At 36.4% G+C, this 20,109-nt stretch overlaps 1 long non-coding RNA gene across 1 annotated transcript; it reads right to left on the bottom strand.

The window, feature by feature from the left end:
• Positions 1–218: 218 nt before the first annotated feature.
• Positions 219–5,366, bottom strand: LOC309626744. Its single transcript, XR_014243380.1, has 2 exons — positions 4,195–5,366; positions 219–3,826 (listed from the first exon to the last, which is right to left on the bottom strand). It is a non-coding gene; the product is annotated as an uncharacterized lncRNA (long non-coding RNA).
• Between the last annotated feature and the right edge of the window lie 14,743 nt (positions 5,367–20,109).

Raw genomic sequence — 20,109 nt, forward strand, 5'->3', positions numbered from 1 at the left:
TAACATTTTGACTATTATGTCTCTGGGTTCTAGACCTGTTTACATTAACCCACTTAGAGTTTGCTGAGCTTCTTGGATGAGTAGGTTAATATTTTTCACCAGACTTTACAAAGTTTTCATCCATTATTTCTTTGAAAAAACGTCTGTTCATTTTTCTCTTTCTCTCTTTCTGGGGTTCCCATTATATGTGTATTGGTGCATTTAATGGTATCTTAGCATTTTTTTTTCTGAGTTTCTTTTACTTCTTTTTCTCTCTTTTTTAAATTTAATCATTCCTATCAACCTGTTATTAAGTTTGTCAATCCTTTCTTCTGCCAGCTTATATCTACTTTTGAGCCCCTCTAATGATTTTTTTTTTTTTTTTTTTTTAGTTATTGTACTTTTCAATCAAACTTTTTCATCTGGTTTTTTAAAGTTTTTCTATCTCTTTACTGATATTCTCTATTGGATGAGGAACTGTCTTCATGTTTCTATGCCACTGTCCTGGAGCTAGGAGCAGGATAATGGCCAGCTTCTCCCAGAGTGACACCCTGCTTTGTGAGTTAGGCTCTGTGTGGAGACAGTAGCCCCTGATTCCTTGGGTTGCCTTCCTGGTATGGAACTTTCACCCTACCATCAATCTGTAGCAGTGGTGTTTGAAGTCCATATGCTGAGTTTGTCATACCTAGAGTAGAGTTTCCTTCCTATTCAAGGATGCAGAGTGCAGGAAGAGAGACTTAGTGTTCTTCACTGAGCCTACCCAAAATTGAACTTCTACAAATGAAGCTGGAGCGGTGAAAGAGTTCTATGCCAACCTCTCCAGAGTGAAACTATAGTACCTAGACTAAAGCTATGTGGAGAGGGAGCCCAATCATTTTGACTGCATATACCCAGAATGGAGCTTCTAACATACTGAGCCAGACCAGGAGGAGAGGGTATAGGTTATGGCTCAAATGCCATAGACTCTCCCTTTCTGAGATTTTCTTGAATGTATGTTCCTCTATTTGCTTTGTTATCTTAGGACAATCCCCCCAAACTGTAAAAGGTTATTTTTGTAAATTTCAGCAGTTAAATCGCTGTTTCACTGCAATGAGGGTCTATCTCCCTCTTCCTACCACCATTCTGAAAGATATTCCTTTATTATAAAAGTACTGATTCTTCAAATTCACAAAGTGGGAATATCTGTCCATTTATTATTTTTTATATTTTCTTTGTTATCTCAGCAATGTTTTGTTGCTTGCAGTGTACAGGTGCTGTGCTACCTTTGTTAAATTTCCCCCAGAGTATTTTGTTCCTTTTGATGTTATGATGAATATAGTTAATTTTTTTAAATTCATATTCCTATTATTTGCTGCAAATATATAAGAATATAATGTATATTGTGAAAATAAATGAAGACTCCCAAATGAGAACAAACAGAAGCAATTTCTTCAGAGCTTGCTATAAAATAAGGGAGTTAGCTACCATCATTTGTGTTTGGCAGAAAATCAAAGACAAGCAGGGGAATGGGAAGATGATAGAGGAAAACAGTGAAGGGCTTCGGGTATGCTCTGATTGGGGGTTTGCTGGCATAGATAAGTTGTTGGTGGGCTAACTAGGACTGTTTTATGTATTTGGTTTAGGGAGCATATTTGGCTTTGTCTAGTAGATCGTGAGATGGAAGTGGAAACAAAAAATAAGAGTGTATTCACTGACTAGTTCCTGACTGGTTTACACTGATTGCTTCAGTGGCTGTGTGGCAGAATTCTCTCATCATATACAGTTTGTCCATTGTTTACTGGCAAATTCAGTCTTTCAGTATATTGATCTGTTTTTTGCTAAACTCATTTACTAATTCCAGTCATTATTATGTAGATTCCTTAAGATTTTCTACACACAGGATTATATCATCTATTTCCTATGAATAAGAATAGGATTGCTTTACTTCTTCATTTCCAACTGGGTGCCTATAACTTTTTGTCATTTTACTGGAGGGTTTAGCCAGTACAATTTTGTTTATCAGAGAATCAAATTTTATTTCCATAGAAAAGCTTAAATGATACACAAAAAATAAGTGCAACTAAATTAGTAATTTAAGCAAATTGCAGAGTATAATTATATATCTATATATGTACAGATCTATATCTATATGCTAGAAAAAATCAATTAGAAAATTAAGAAACACAATACAATTTCCAATAGCATCAAAACACTTAAAATATCTAGAAACAAATTTAATTTAAAAATGCTCAAAATTTCAACATTAAAAAACACAAACCTTGGTGAGATAAATTAAAGTTGGCCTAAGTTATGGTTACATGAACATATTTTTTTATTGGAAGATTGAATACTATTAAGATATCAATTATTTCCAAATTTATCTACAGGGTCAATACAACCTAAATAAAAATACAAACATAGATTTTGTGTGCATGTGAAAAACAAGAAGCTGATACTATGATTTATATGGAAATGCAAAGGGACCAGCACAGGCAAAAGAGTCATGAAAAATAAAAGTAAATTTTTTCTGATATGAGAACACTGTATAGTAACAATAGTCTGGTACTGTTATAAAGATATACAAACATCAACACTGAGCATGAATCTTTCACTTCCAGCAAAGATGAAGTGGTAGGTAAGAGAGCTACTTGTTTTAAACAAATATGTAACTTTGTAGAGTTTGGCATTCCTTAAAAAGTTAAACATGGACTTACCACACTTACCATATTATCTAAGCCATTCAATTTCCAATTTCCCTTTGTTTGCCAAAGGCAAATGAAAGTGTAAGTCTATGAAAATATTTATATATAAATGTTCATAGCAGCTTAATTTGTAAAAGACAAAACTGCAAAACAACCCATATGTCCTTTAACATTTTGTTTTTAAGATTTTTTTTTTTTTGACGTGGACCATTTTTAAAGTCTTTATTGAATTTGTTACAACATTGTTTCTGTTTTTTTATGTTTTGGATTTTTAGCATGTGGGATCTCAGCTCCCTGACCAGTGATCGAATCCATAACCCCCACATGGGAAGGTGAAGTCTTAACCACTGGACCGCCAGGGAAGTCCCAGTCCTTCAACATTTGATTGAATAAACAAACTATGGTGTATCTATCATACAATGATGTATTACTTAACAATGAAAATGAATAAATGAATTCTTGATATATGATACACCATAGATTAATATCAGGATAATTATGCTGAGCAAAAAAGACAGATAAGAGGGAATACATGCTGTATGATCCCATTTATATAAAATTCTAGAAAATACAAACTAACCCTTAGGGAAGGAAAGTAGATCAGTTGTTGCTAGGCAATGGCATGGGTGAATACATGAGGGGAAGGTGGAGGAATTATTGCATTGCAGGAAGGAACTTCTGAGTTAATGGATAGGCTTAACATCTTGATGGTTAAAGTTTCATAGGTGTATATATATATATATACAATTTGATGGGCTTGTCATATATGCATATATATGACAAGCCCATCAAATTGTACAGTTTAAATATATGTTTTATCGTAAGTGATTTATACTTCAATAAAACTGTTTTAAAATGAAATAGAGTCCAGAAATAGAGCCATAGCTATATGAATAATTGAATTTACACAAAGATGCCAAAGCAATAAACTTGAGACAGAAAATTGTTTTCAAAAAGTAATCCTGAAACAACCAGATGTTCATATTGAAGAAAGAAAGACAATTCAACCATTTTCTCACACCATACAAAAATATTAATATTTGATAGGTCACAGACTTCAACAGAAGTTAAAAAAACAAAGTTTCTAGAAGAAAATATAGGAGAATATTTCATAATTTGGGGATAAGCAAAGAATTCCTGGAAACCTTTGAGAAGTCTCAAAGAACCTGGTAATCGGGGCTTCCCTGGTGGCGCAGTGGTTGAGAATCTGCCTGCCAATGCAGGGGACGCGGGTTCGAGCCCTGGTCTGGGAAGATCCCACGTGCCACGGAGCGGCTCGGCCCGTGAGCCACAGTTGCTGAGCCTGCGCGTCTGGAGCCTGTGCTCCGCAACAAGAGAGCCCGCGATAGTGAGAGGCCCGTGCACAGCGATGATGAGTGGCCCCCACTTGCCACAACTAGAGAAAGACCTCGCACAGAAACGAAGACCCAACACAGCCATACATACATACATACATACATACATAAAAAAAAGAATGTAAGCAGACAAGAATCTCATTAAAAAATAAAAAAAAAATAAAAAAAAATAAAAGAACCTGGTAATCATTAACCATTGATTATTGGTAATCAATTAAAACTAATAAATAAAAATCAAAATTTTATCAAAAATTTAAAAATTTTAATTACTGCACACTACTTATACCTCACAAAAGCATTTGTATCCATAAAGTATATAGAACTTCTACAACTCGATAAGTAAAACACAACTAACCTGATTTTATAAAATAACAGTTTAGAAACTTGATAAGACATGATGCAGAAGAAGTAGTGACATGTTGAAAGAGATAAGAGATAAGTTGTTGTTGATGAGGAGAAAGGTAAGAGGAAGCTTTCTGGAGTGATGTGACTGCTCTGTATCTCTATAGGGATGTGGGTTATAAGGGAGTATGCTTTTGTCAGAACTCATCCAACTGTATACATCTATTTATTTCAATCCATGCAACTTACACCTCAACTTAAAAAAGACACATTTGTACCATTCTTATCATTTGTAAAATTACATGAAATATTATCTAGCCATAACCTAGACTTAGAAAAAAATAGTATAATATTGTATATGCCTATGCAATTCATATAAAATCTATCACGATGATGAGCTGATCCTGATAAACTATTAGAACTTCCCAGTCTTGCTTTATAAAGGCACGAGTACTTTTTGTTGATAGAAAACCTTATTAAGTAGGACCGGTGTACATTATTCTATAAAGTCAAAATCATCTTACTGTTTTCCATCTCCATTATTGTCAAATTAGACTGAAACACCTCAGGAAATATATACTATGAGTGTAAGAACACAGAAGGAATTAATTACGATTGATTTTATTACCTTTGTCTAAGATCTTTACAGTAATGGGATATTTAAAACACTGAGTCAGTAGTAAATGGTACACCTAGTGATTACTTGAGTACATTCCACAATTCGTTTTTTCTCCTTCAAGCCCAAAAGGAATTTTTTTTAAACATCTTTATTGGGAGTATAATTGTTTTACAATGGTGTGTTAGTTTCTGCTTTATAACAAAGTGAATCAGTTATACATATACATATGTTCCCATATCTCTTCCCCCTTGCATCTCCTCCCTCCCGCCCTCCATATCCCACCCCTGTAGGTGGTCACAAAGCACAGAGCTGATCTCCTTGTGCTATGCGGTTGCTTCCCACTAGCTATCTATTTTACGTTTGGTAGTGTATATATGTCCATGCCACTATCTCACTTTGTCACATCTTACCCTTACCCCTCCCCATATCCTCAAGTCCATTCTCTAGTAGGTCTGTGTGTCTTTATTCCCGTCTTGCCACTAGGTTCTTCATGACCCTTTTTTTTTTTCCCTTAGATTCCATATATATGTTAGCATACTGTATTTGTTTTTCTCTTTCTGACTTACTTCACTCTGTATGACAGACTCTAACTCCATCCACCTCACTACAAAAAACCCCATTTTGTTTCTTTTTATGGCTGAGCAATATTCCACTGTATATATGTGCCACATCTTCTTTATCCATTCATCCAATGATGGACATTTAGGTTGCTTCCATGTCCTGGCTATTGTAAATAGAGCTGCAATGAACATTTTGGTACATGACTCTTTTTGAATTATGGTTTTCTCAGGGTATATGCCCAGTAGTGGGATTGCTGGGTCGTATGGTAGTTCTATTTGTAGTTTTTAAGGAACCTCCATACTGTTCTCCATAGTGGCTGTATCAATTTACATTTGCACCAACAGTGCAACAGTGTTCCCTTTTCTCCACACCCTCTCCAGAATTTATTGTTTCTAGATTTTTTGATGATGGCCATTCTGACCGGTGTGAGATGATATCTCATTGTAGTTTTGATTTGCATTTCTCTAATGATTAATGATGTTGAGCATTCTTTCATGTGTCTCTTGGCAATCTGTATATCTTCTTTGGAGAAATGTCTATTTAGGTCTTCTGCCCATTTTTGGATTGGGTTGTTTGATTTTTGTTATTGAGCTACATGAGCTGCTTGTAAATTTTGGAGATCAATCCTTTGTCAGTTGCTTCATTTGCAAATATTTTCTCCCATTCTGAGGGTTGTCTTTTGGTCTTGTTTATGGTTTCCTTTGCTGTGCAAAAGCTTTTAAGTTTCATTAGGTCCCATTGTTTATTTTTGTTTTTATTTCCATTTCTCTAGGAGCTGGGTCAAAAAGGATCTTGCTGTGATTTATGTCATAGAGTGTTCTGCCTGTCTTCCTCTAAGAGTTTGATAGTGTCTGGCCTTACATTTAGGTCTTTAATCCATTTTGAGTTTATTTTTGTGTATGGTGTCAGGGAGTGTTCTAATTTCAAACTTTTACATGTACCTGTCCAGTTTTCCCAGCATCGCTTATTGAAGAGGCTGTCTTTTCTCCACTGTATATGCTTGCCTCCTTTATCAAAGATAAGGTGACCATATGTGTGTGGGTTTGTCTCTGGGCTTTCTATCTTGTTCCATTGATCTATGTTTCTGTTTTTGTGCCAGTACCATTCTGTCTTGATTACTGTTCCTTTGTAGTATAGTCTGAAGTTAGGGAGCCTGATTCCTCCAGCTCCATTTTTCGTTCTCAAGATTGCTTTAGCTATTCGGGGTCTTTTGTTTTTCCATAAAAACTGTAAAATTTTTTGTTCTACTTCTGTGAAAAATGCCAGTGGTAGTTTGATAGGGATTGCATTGAATCTGTAGATTGCTTTGGGTAGTAGAGCCATTTTCACAATGTTGATTCTTCCAATCCAAAAACATGGTATATCTCTCCATCTATTTGTATCATCTTTAACTTCTTTCATCAGTGTCTTATAATTTTCTGCCTACAGGTCTTTTGTCTCCTTAGGTAGGTTTATTCCTAGATATTTTATTCTTTTTGTTGCAATGGTAAATAGGAGTGTTTTCTTAATTTCACTTTCAGATTTTTCATCATTAGTGTATAGGAATGCAAGAGATTTCTGTGCATTAATTTTGTTTCCTGCTACTTTACCAAATTCATTAATTACCTCTAGTAGTTTTCTGGTAGCATATTTAGGATTCTCTATGTATAGTATCATGTCATCTGCAAAGAGTGACAGCTTTACTTCTTCTTTTCCGATTTGGATTCCTTTTATTTCTTTTTCTTCTCTGATTGCTGTGGCTAATACTTCCAAAACTATTTTGAATAATAGTGGTGCGAGTGGGTAACCTTGTCTTGTTCCTGATCTTAGTGGAAATGGATTCAGTTGTTCACCATTGAGGATGGTGTTGGCTGTGGGTTTGTCATATATTGCCTTTATTATGTTCAGGTAAGTTCCCTCTATGCCTGCTTTCTGGAGGGTATTTATCATAAATGGGTGTTGAATTTTGTCAAAAGCTTTCTCTGCATCTATTGAGAAGATCATATGTTTTTTCTCCTTCAATTTGTTAATATGGTGTATCAGGTTGATTGATTTGCGTATATTGAAGAATCCTTGCATTCCTGGAATAAACCCCACTTGATCATGGTGTATGATCCTTTTAATGTGCTGTTGGATTCTGTTTGCTAGTATTTTGTTGAGAATTTTGCATCTATGTTCATCAGTGATATTGGCCTGTCGTTTTCTTTCTTTGTGACAGCTTTGTCTGGTTTTGGTATCAGAGTGATGGTGGCCTCGTAGAATGAGTTTGGGAGTGTTCCTCCCTCTGCAATATTTTGGAAGAGTTTGAGAAGGATAGGTGTTAGCTCTTCTCTAAATGTTTGATGGAATTCGCCTGTGTAGCCATCTGGTCCTGGGCTTTTGTTTGTTGGAAGATTTTTAATCACAGTTTCAATTTCAGTGCTTGTGATTGGTCTGTTCATATTTTCTATTTCTTCCTGGTTCAGTGTCGGCACGTTGTGCAATTCTAAGATTTTGTCCATTTCTTCCAGCTTGTCCATTTTATTGGCATAGGGTTGCTTGTAGTAATCTCTCATGATCGTTTGTATTTCTACAGTGTCAGTTGTTACTTTTCCTTTTTCATTTCTAATTCTATTGATTTGAGTCTTCTCCCTTTTTTTCTTGATGAATCTGGCTAATGGTTTATCAATTTTGTTTTTCTTCTCAAAGAACAAGCTTTTAGTTTTATTGATCTTTGCTATTGTTTCCTTCATTTCTTTTTCATTTATTTCTGATCTGATCTTTATGATTTCTTTCCTTCTGCTAGCTTTGGGGTTTTTTTGTTCTTCTTTCTCTAATTGCTTTAGGTGCAAGATTAGGTTGTTTATTCGAGATGTTTCCTGTTTCTTGATGTAGGCTTGTATTGCTATAAACTTCCCTCTTAGAACTGCTTTTGCTGCATCCCATAGGTTTTGTGTCATCGTGTTTCCATTGTCATTTGTTTCTAGGTATTTTTTATTTCCCCTTTGATTTCTTCAGTGATCACTTCGTTATTAAGTAGTGTATTGTGTAGCCTCCATGTGTTTGTATTTTTTACAGAACTTTTCCTGTAATTGATATCTAGTCTCATAGCATTGGGGTCAGAAAAGATACTTGATACGATTTCAATTTTCTTAAATTTACCAAGGCTTGGTTTGTGACCCAAGGTATGATCTATCCTGGAGAATGTTCCATGAGCACTTGAGAAAAATGTGTATTCTCTTGGTTTTGGGTGGAATGTCCTGTAAATACCAATTAAGTCCATCTTGTTTAATGTATCATTTAAAGCTTGTGTTTCCTTATTTATTTTCATTTTGGGTGATTTGTCCTTTGTTGAAAGTGGGGTGTTAAATTCCCCTACTATGATTGTGTTACTGTCGATTTCCCCTTTTATGGTTGTTACTATTTGCCTTATGTATTGAGGTGCTCCTATGTTGGGTGCATAAATATTTACACTTGTTATATCTTCTTCTTGAATCGATCCCTTGATCATTATATAGTGTCCTTCTTTTCTCTTGTAATAGTCTTTATTTTAAAGTCTATTTTGTCTGATATGAGAATTGCTACTCTAGCTTTCTTTTGATTTCCATTTGCATGGAATATCTTTTTCCATCCCCTCACTTTCAGTCTGTATGTATCCCTAGGTCTGAAGTGGGTCTCTTGTAGACAGCATATATACGGGTCTTGTTTTTGTATCCATCAGCCAGTCTGTGTCTTTTGGTGGGAGCATTTAATCCATTTACATTTAAGGTAATTATCGATATGTATGTTCCTATTCCTATTTTCTTAAATGTTTTGGGTTTGTAGTTGTAGGTGTTTTCTTTCTCTTGTGTTTCTTGCCTAGAGAAGTTCCTTTAGCATTTGTTGTAAAGCTGGTTTGGTGGTGCTGAACTCTCTCAGCTTTTGCTTGGCTCTAAAGTTTTTAATTTCTCCATCAAATCCGAATGTGATTCTTGCTGGGTAGAGTAATCTTGATTGTAGGTTTTCCTCCTTCATCACTTTAAATATGTCCTGCCACTCCTTTCTGGCTTGCAGAGTTTCTGCTGAAAGATCAGATGTTAACCTTATGGGGATTCCCTTGTGTGTTATTTGTTGTTTTTCCCTTGCTGCTTTTAAAATGTTTTCTTTATATTTAATTTTTGATAGTTTGATTAATATGTGTCTTATCATGTTTCTCCTTGGATTTATCCTGTATGGGACTCTCTGTGCTTCCAGGACTCGATTAACTATTTCCTTTCCCATATTAGGGAAGTTTTCAACTATAATCTCTTCAAATATTTTCTCAGTCCCTTTCTTTTTCTCTTCTTCTTCTGGGACCCCTATAATTCGAATGTTGGTGCGTTTAATGTTGTCCCAGAGGTCTCTGAGACTGTCCTCAGTTCTTTTCATTCTTGTTTCTTTACTCTGCTCTGCAGTAGTTATTTCCACTATTTTATCTTCCAAGTCCCTTTTCCGTTCTTCTGCCTCAGTTATTCTGCTATTGATCCCTTCTAGAGTATTTTTAATTTCAGTTATTGTGTTGTTCATCGTTGCTTGGTTCCTCTTTAGTTCTTCTAGGTCCTTTTTAAATCTTTCTTGCATTTTGTCTATTCAATTTCCAATATTTTGGATCATCTTTACTATCATTATTCTGAATTCTTTTTCAGGTAGACTGCCTATTTCCTCTTCATTTGTTAGGTGTGGTGTGCTTTTTCCTTGCTCCTTCATCTGCTGTGTGTTTTTCTGTTTTCTCATTTTGCTTATCTTACTGTGTTTGGGGTCTCTTTTTCGCAGGCTGCTGGTTCGTACTTCCTGTTGCTTTTGGTATCTGTCCCCAGTGGCTAAGGTTGTTTCAGTGGGTTGTGTAGGCTTCCTGGTGGAGGGGACTAGTGCCTGTGTTCTGGTGGATGAGGTTGGATCTTGTCTTTCTGGTGGGCAGGTCCATGTCTGGTGGTGTGTTTTGGGGTGTCTGTGGCCTTATTATGATTTTAGGCAGCGTCTCTGCTAATGGATGGGGCTGTGCTCCTGTCTTGCTAGTTGTTTGGCATAGGGTTTCGAGCACTATAGCTTGCTGGTCATTGAGTGAAGCTGGGTCTTGGTGTTGAGATGGAGATATCTCGGAGATTTTCATCGTTTGGTATTACGTGGAGCTGGGAGGTCTCTTGTGGACCAGTGTCCTGAAGTTGGCTCTTCCACCTCAGAGGCACAGCCCTGATGCTTGGCTGGAGCACCAAGAGACTTTCATCCACACGGCTCAGAATAAAAGGGAGAAAAAATAGAAAGAAAAAAAGAAAGAGGATAAAATAAAATAAAGTAAGATAAAATAAAATAAAGCTATTAAAATAAAAAATAAGTATTAAGAAAAAAAGAAAAAAAATTTTAATTAAAAAAAAAAAAAAACGGAAGGACAGAACACTAGGACAAATGGTGAAAGCAAAGCTATACAGACAAAATCTCACACAGAAGCATACACATACACACTCACAAAAAGAGGAAAAGGGGAAAAAATAATATATCTTGCTCCTAAAGTCCACCTCCTCAATTTGGGTTGATTCGTTGTCTATTCAGGTATTCCACAGATGCAGGTACATCAAGTTGTTTGTGGAGCTTTAATCCGCTGCTTCTGAGGCTGCTGGGAGAGATTTCCCTTTCTCTTCTTTGTTCTCACAGGTACCAGGATTCAGCTTTGGATTTGGACCTGCCTCTGCATGTAGGTCGCCTGAGGGTGTCTGTTCTTTGCTCACACAGGACTGGGTTAAAGGAGCCGCTGCTTCAGGGGCTCTGTCTCACTCAGGCCATGGGGAGGGAGGGGTACGGATGCGGGGTGAGCCTGCGGTGGCAGAGGCCTGTGTGACGTTGTGGCAGCCTGAGGCGCGCTGTGCGTTCTCCCGGGGAAGTTGTCCCTGGATAACGGGAGCCTGGCAGTGGCGGGCTGCACAGGCTCCCGGGAGGGGCGGTGTGGAGAGTGACCTGTGCTTGCACACAGCCTTCTTGGTGGCAGCAGCAGCAGTTTTGCGTCTCATGCCCGTCTCTGGGGTCTGCACTGATAGCCGCGGCTTGAGCCCATCTCTGGAGCTCGTTTAGGTGGTGCTCTGAATCTCCTCTCCTCGCGCACCAGGAAACAAAGAGGCAAGAAAAAGTCTCTTGCCTGTTCAGCAGCTCCAGACCTTTTCCCAGACTCCCTCCTGGCTAGCTGTGGTGCACTAACCCCTTCAGGTTGTGTTCACGCCGCCAACCCCAGTCCTCTCCCTGTGATCCGACCGAAGCCCGAGCCTCAGCTCCCAGCCCCCGCCCGTCCCGGCGGGTGAGCGGACAAGCCTCTCGGGCTGGTGAGTGCTGGTCGGCGCCAAGCCTCTGTGCGGGAATCTCTCCGCTTTGCCCTCCACACCCTTGTTGCTGCGCCCTCCTCCGTGGCTCCGAAGCTTCCCCCCATCTGCCACCCGCAGTATCCGCCCGCAAAGGGGCTTCCTAGTGTGTGGAAACCTTTCCTCCTTCACGGCTCCCTCCCACTGGTGCAGGTCCCATCCCTATTCTTTTGTCTCTGTTACTTCTTTTTTCTTTTGCCCTACCCAGGTACGTGGGGTGTTTCTTGCCTTTTGGGAGGTCTGACGTCTTCTGCCAGCATTCAGTGGGTGTTCTATAGGAGCAGTTCCACGTGTAGATGTATTTCTGATGTATCTGTGGGAAGGAAGGTGATCTCCGCGTCTTACTCTTCCGCCATCTTCTCCTCTCTCCAAAAGGAATTTTTAATGTTATTCACATTTTTAAACTAAACATTTCGTTTTAAATTAATTCTAGATTGACATATAGTTGTAAAAAATAAAACAAAGAGATTATATGTACACTTTAACCAGTTTCCACCAATGGTAACTGGTTCTTGAAAAACTATAGTACAGTATCACAACCAGGATATTAAGATTCATCCAGTGAAGGGACAGAACATTCTATCACCAAAAAGATCCCTGTGGTTCCCATTTATAGCCACCCCTACTTCTCTCCTGCCCACAACCTCTTCATAACCCTCAGTAACTACTAATCTTCTTTTTTTTTGTATAATTCTGTCATTTCAATAATGTTATAAAAATGGAATCATAGTGTGTAGCCTTCTGGGATTGATTTTTTTTTCATTCAACATAATTCTCTGGAGATTCATCTAGTTATCATGAATATAAATAGTTCATTTCCTTTATTTCTTAGTGGTATTCCCTGTTATGAATATAGCATATTTTTTCATCATTGACCTATTAAATAAGCCTGGGTTTTTTCTAGTTCTGGGGAATTATGACTAAAGCTCCCATGCACATACATGTACAGGTTTGTGAGTGAACATAAGTTTTCATTACTCTGGTATAAATGCCCAAAAGTGTAATTGCTGGGTTGTATGGTAGTTGCATCTTTGGTTTTATAAGAAACTGCCAAACTGTTTTCCAGGGTGACATTACAATCTTACATTTCTACCAGCAATGTTATGAGTGATCCACTTTCACCATTTCCTTGCTAGCATTTGTTGTTGTCACTATTTTTTATTTTAACCATCATGACAAGCTATAGGACTATTGCATTATGATTTTAATTTGCATTTCCCTAATGACTAATGGTGTTAAATATCTTTTCATGTGCTATTTTTCTATCTGTATATACTTTTCAGGAAAATATCTCATTTCTTTTGCCCATTTTCAAATTAAACTTTTTAGTTTTGTTTTGGCTTGTGTTATTGTTGAGTTTTGACAATTATTTATGTAGTCTACATACTAGTTATTTGTCAGCTATCTCCCAGACTTTAGGTTGTCTTTATATCCTATCAAAGGTGATTTTCACAGAGCAAAAGATTTTAATTTTGATGAGGTCCAATTGTCAGCTTTTTTTTTTAAACATAGATTTGCTTTTGATGTGAAGTCTAAGAACTCTTCACTTACTTACTAAGAACCCAAAGATTTTTTTCCCCATTATTTCCTAGTACTTCCGTAGTTTTACATTTTACATTTAAGTCCATGGTCCATTCTGAGTTGATCCAGTTGAGTTAATTATGTATAAAATATGTCTTGGTTCTTCCAATCTAAGAACATGGTATATCTCTCCATCTGTTTGTGTCTTCTTTGATTTCTTTCATCAGTGTCTTACAGTTTTCTGAGTAGAGGTCTTTTACCTCCTTAGGTAGGTTTATTCCTGGGTATTTTATTTTTTTTTTGTTGCAATGGTGTATGGGATTGTTTCCTTAATTTCTCTTTCTGATCTTTTGTTGTTGTGTATAGGAATGCAAGAGATTTCTGTGCATTAATTTCGTATCCTGCAACTTTATCACATTCATTGATCAGCTCTTGTAGTTTTCTAGTGGCATCTTTAGGATTTTATATGTATAGTATCATGTCATCTGCAAACAGTGAAGGTTTACTTCTTCTTTTCCAATTTGTATTCCTTTTATTTATTTTTCTTCTCTGATTGCCGTGTCTAGGACTTCACTACAATGAGGTATCACCTCACACTGGTTAGAATGGGCATCATTAGAAAATCTAAAAACAATAATGCTGGAGAGGATGTGGAGAAAAGGGAACCCTCTTGCACAGTTGGTGGGAACATAAATTGATACAACCACTATGGAGAACAGTGTGGAGGTTCCTTAAAAAACTAAAAATAGAATTACCATATGACCCAGCAATCTCCCTACTGGGCATATACCTAGAGAAAACCGTAGTTCAAAAAGACACATGCACCCCAATGTTCATTGGTGCACTATTTACAATAGTCAGGTCATGGAAGCAACCTAAATGTCCATCAGCAGACAAGTGGATAAAGAAGATGTGGTACATATATACAATGGAATACTACTCAGCTATAAAAAGGAATAAAATGGGGTCATTTGTAGAGACATGGATGGACCTAGAGACTGTCATACAGAGTGAAGTAAGTCAGAAAGAGAAAAACAAATATCGTATATTAACGCATATTTGGACCTAGAGACTGTCATACAGAGTGAAGTAAGTCAGAAAGAGAAAAACAAATATCGTATATTAACGCATATTTGTAGAATCTAGAAAAATGGTACAGGTGAACAAGTTTGCAAGGCAGAAATAGAGACACAGATGCAGAGAACAAATGTATGGACACCAAGGGGGGAAAGGGAGGGTGGAATGAATTGGGAGATTGATATATATACATTTATACATATAAAATAGATAACTAATGAGAACCTGCTGTATAGCACAGGGAACTCTATTTCACTTCGCTGTACAGTAGAAACTGACACAACATTGTAAAACAACTATACCCCAATAAAAAATATATATATATATATGTATATGTATATATATTAGTCTTGGGTTGAAGCTCTTTTTTGTGATTTATGGATATGCAATTAATCTGGTACCATTTGTTGAAATGGTTATCTTTTCTCCATTGAATTTCTTTTTCACATTTGTCAAAATTAGTTGGCCTTATTTCTGTGAATCTATTTCTTGATTATTTTGTATGATTTATTGATCCATAACTATCTTTCCATTATAGTCTTTGTTACTATAGCTATATAATGTCTTGATATCCGATAGATTGATTTCTTACAATTTATTCTTCTTTTTTAATAATCATTTTAGCTATTCTAGTTCTTTTGCCATACCATATAATTGTTAGTCTTGTCTATATCTATAAAAAATATAATCTTGCTGGGATTTTGGTAAGAACTTTATAAAACCCATGTTTCAATTTGAGAATAATTGACATCTGTCCTATGTTGAGTTTTCTAATGAGTGAACATGATATACCTCTCTATTCATTTTGACCTTTGATGTTTTTCATCATCATTTTATAGTTATCAACATATAAGTTCTATACATGTTTTGTTAGATTCACACCAAAGTAAATCGTATTTAATAACTAAAATTTCAGTTGTAAATAGTTATTGTTTTTTAAATTCTGTGTCCACATATTCATTGATAGTATATAGAAATGCAATTGATTTTCTGTGTGTTTATCTTATATTTTGCAAAGTTGCTGAACTGATTAATTCTAGGACTGTCATTTATTTGGTAGATTACTTAGGATTTTCTATGTAGACAATTATTAGGCAGTTTTATTTTTTCCTTCCCAAACTGTATGCATTTTTTTCCTTTCCTGTATTACAATGGCTAAAATTTCCAGCAGTATGTTGAGTAAGGGTAGTAAGAACAGACATCCCTTGCCTTGTTTCTAATATTAGGAGCAAAGCATTAGTCTTTTACTGTGAATATAATGCTACCTGTGTATATTTGTAGATATTCTTTATAAAGCTGAGGAAATTCCCCCCTCTTCCTATTTTTCTGTGAGTTCTATCATGAATGAATACTGAGTTTTGTCAAATGCCTTTTCTGCATTAGTTAATATAATCGTGTGATTTATCTTCTTTTAATGTATTAATACAGTGGATTATATCAATTGATAATCAATTGATAAAACAGAACACATCCTGTTTTATTGATTTTTATCTATTGGGTTTCTGTTCAAATTTTTATTTATTTATTTATTTCTGACTGGGAGTTATTTTGTTCTTTTTTAACTGGATTCTTGAGGTAAGTAATTAGGTTATTGATTTGAGACTTTTTCTTTCTCCTAATATAAGCATTTAATGCTATAAATTTCCCTCTTACCCCTGCATTAGTTGTATCCCCCAAATTTTAATATGTTTTATTTTCATCTTAAATTCAATGTATTTTTTCCATTCTCTTGAGGTGTCTTCTTTTACCCATGGATTATTTAGAAGTGTCTTGTTTAATTACAATGTATTTGAAGAATTTCCTATTACCTTTCTGCTTTTTTTTTTTTTTTTTTATTAAGGTAGCCCTAGGAAATGAATACACTACTTCTAGCAGAGAAAGTTCCAGAGTAGTTGAGTGGTGGGTGTTTATCTGAACAGTTTTTAATCCCCTGAAATTCTTTTTTTTTTTTTAATTAATTAATTTATTTATTTATGGCTGCATTGGGTTTTCATTGTTGCGTGAGGGCTTTCTCTAGTTGCAGCGAGTGGGAGCTACTCTTCGTTGCGGTGTGTGGGCTTCTCATTGTGGTGGCTTCTCTTGTTGCAGAGGATGGGCTCTAGGCATGAGAGCTTCAATAGTTGTGGCACGCAGGCTCAGTAGTTGTGACTCACAGGCTCCAGAGTGAAGGCTCAGTAGTTGTGGCACCTGGGCCTAGCTGCTCCACAGCATGTGGGATCTTCCCGGACCAGGGATCGAACCATGTCCCCTGCATTGGCAGGCGGGTTCTTAACCACTGCGCCACCAGGGAAGCCACTACCTTTCTGCTTTTAATTTCTAGTTCGATTGAATGGGTTTAGAGATCAGATTCTTCATGATAGCAATTCTTGGGATATGCTTTTTGCCCAGGATATGGTATATGATTTTAAGTAGAGGAGATTATCAATAATCTGAGTAAATCTGATCTAATCATTTGAAAGGCCTTAAGAGCAGAACTGAGGTTTGCCTGACGAAGAAGAAATTCTAGCTGTAGACTGCAGCATCAGCTATTGTGTGAGCATTTCCAGGCTGCCCTTCTTGATGGCTTGTCCTACGGATTTTGAACCTGAGTCCATAATTCTATCTTGTGGTTATTTCACTAGGTCCTGAATACATGGTTGTAACAAGCATACTCTACAACTGGCAGAATCCCCACATTAGTTCCCTGAAATGTGGAGTGAGGGCTATTATGCTAGGAAAGGCCAAGTGGAAAACACAAAAACTGCCTCTACTTAGAAAAATTGTAACCTAAAATCAATACTGCATTCCTGGAGGGACTGCAGAGATTAGTGCTACCATCAAGGACTTGAAGGATGCAGTGTGGTAATTCCCACCACATTCCCATTCAACTCGATTTGTCTTATGAAGAAAATATATAGATTTTGAAGAATCACAGGGAGTTTTTGTAAACTTAACCAGGTTGTGACTCCAATTACAGCTGCAGTTCTAGATGTGGTTTTGATGCTTGAGAAAATTAACACATGCCCTGGTACCCAGTATTCAGCTATTAATCTGGCAAAGCTTTTTGTTCATAATACCTGTTTAAAAAGACCTGGGGGGCTTCCCTGGTGGAGCAGCGATTGAGAGGCTGCCTGCCGGTGCAGGGAACACGGGTTCGAGCCCTGGTCTGGGAGGATCCCACATGCTGCGGAGCAATTAGGCCCGTGAGCCACAACTACTGAGCCTGCGCGACTGGAGCCTGTGCTCCGCAACAAGAGAGGCCGCGATAGTGAGAGGCCCGCACACCGCAATGAAGAGTGGCCCCCGCTTGCCACTACTAGAGAAAGCCCTTGCACAGAAACGAAGATCCAACACAGCCAAAAATAAATAAATTAATTAATTAATTAACTCCAATCTCTTAAAAAAAAAAAAAAAAAAGAAGAAAAGACCTGGGATTGTAAAGCAATTATACTCCAATAAAGATGTTGGAAAAAAAAAAAAAAAAAAGACCTGGGAGCAGTTTTCTTTCACCTGGCAAGGTCAACAATTCACTTACTTTCCTATTTCAGGGATATAGCAACTCTCTAGACTTATAATTTAGTCCACAAGGATCTTAATTACCTTTCCCTTCTACAAGACATCATACAGATTCATTATGTTAAGGATATTATTCACTATTCTAGACATGGTGAGCAAGAAGTAACAACTTCTCTAAACTTATTGGTAAGACACGTGTGTCAGAGAGTGTGATAAAAATGTCCCTTATAAAAATTCAGGGACATTTTATGTCAATGATATCTCTAGGGCTTTGATGGTCTGGACCATGTCAAAACATGCCTTCCAAGGTGAAATTTGTTGCATGCAGTTCTTCCTGCAACTCAAAAAGAGGCACCATACTTAGTGGATCTCTTTGGATTTGGGAGGCAACATATTTTTCATTTGGGTGAGTGTGATATTCCATCCCATGTACGAAGTGATTCACAAAGCTGCTGGTTTTGAATGGAACCCAGAACAAGAGAAGGCTCTGCAACAAGTCCAGGCTACTGTAAATGCTATTCTGACACTTGGGGCCATATAATCCAGTAGATCCAAAGTGTGTATGGCAGATAGAGATGTTTGGAGCCTTTTATAGGACATTATAGTTGAATCACAGGGAAGACCCTTAGAATTTACACCAAAGCCCTGCCATCAGTTGCAGATATCAATTTTTAACTTTAAGAAACAGCTTCTGACTTGCTATTGGTCCTTAGCAGTGATTGAAATTTTACATGGGCCACCAAATTAACATGTGATTTCAGTTGCTCATCATGAAGGGAAGTTGTTTGACCCATCAAGCCATAAAATTTGCATTTCACAGTAACACTCTATTAAGAAATAGAGACAGTATACACAAGATCATAGTTTTGTTTATATACTTAGAAGCCAATTGCTGCATCATATGGTTAACTCAATGCCTAACATTTTGAGGAACTGTCAACTTGTTTTCAAGAGTAGCTGCATAATTTTATAACCCCACCAACAATGTAAAAGAGTAACAATTTCTCCACAACCATAACATTCATTATTTTCTCTCTTTTTATATAGTTATCTTATTAGATGTAAAGTATTGTCTTATTGTGGTTTTGATTTGTTATTTCCCTAATGACTATTAATGTTGAGGATTAATTGAATTTTCATGCAGGATTTTCATGCACTTGATGATTTAAATAATCTCTTAGGAGAAATGTTTATTCAAACTCTTTGTTCAGTTTTAAATTTTCTTATTTGTCCTTTTATTGGTGACTTGTAAGTTCTTTATTTTTTTAATATAAGTCCCCTATCATATATATCATTTCAAACATTTTTTCCCATTCCATTGATTATTTTTTCTCTTTTTTGATAATGTCTTTGAAGCACAGTTTTTAATTTTGATGAAGTTCAATTACTTAATTTTTTGTTGTTGTCACTTGTACTTCTAGTGTTTTAGCTATGAAACTATTGACTTTCCAAGATTGCAAATATATTTTATGCTAAGCATTGTATAGTTTTCACTCATTCATTTAGGTCTATTGGTCCATTTTGTATTAGTTTTGTATGTGATATGAGATAGGCATCCAACTTTATTCATTAACATGTAGATATTCAGTTGTAGCAACACTATCTGTTGAAGACGATTTACTCCTACATTGAATTATCTTGGCACCTATGTCCAAAATTAATTCACCATAAATGTAAGGGTTTATTTACTTCCAATTCTATTTCATCCATTTATATATCTATCCTTAGTCTAACACACACTGTTTGGATTACTGTAGCTTTGTAGTGAGTTTGTAAATCAGGAAGTAAGTACTCCAATTTTGTCCTCCCTTTTCAAGAAGTGTTTTAGAGGGAGCAAAAATGGGTCCCTTCAATTTTAAGATCAGCTTCCCAATTACTGAAAAAAAATGCAGCTGGGATTCTGATAGGGATAGCTTGCACTGAATTTGTACATGGGTTTGTGGAGTATGGCCATCTTAGCAGTATTAAATATACTGATTCAGAGACTAATGTTTTTCTATTTATTTTGGTTTTCTTTCATTACTTTCAACAGTGCTTTAGAGTATCCAGTGTACATCTTGAACTTTCTTTGTTAAATTGATATCTAATTATTTCTATTTTTTTGATGCTAATGTAAATAGAATTCTTTTCAAAGTTTTACTTTTGTTTGTTCATTTCTA

The sequence above is a fragment of the Balaenoptera borealis genome (genome assembly GCF_965194805.1).
Source record: "Balaenoptera borealis genome assembly, chromosome: 3".
Lineage (NCBI taxonomy): Eukaryota > Metazoa > Chordata > Mammalia > Artiodactyla > Balaenopteridae > Balaenoptera > Balaenoptera borealis.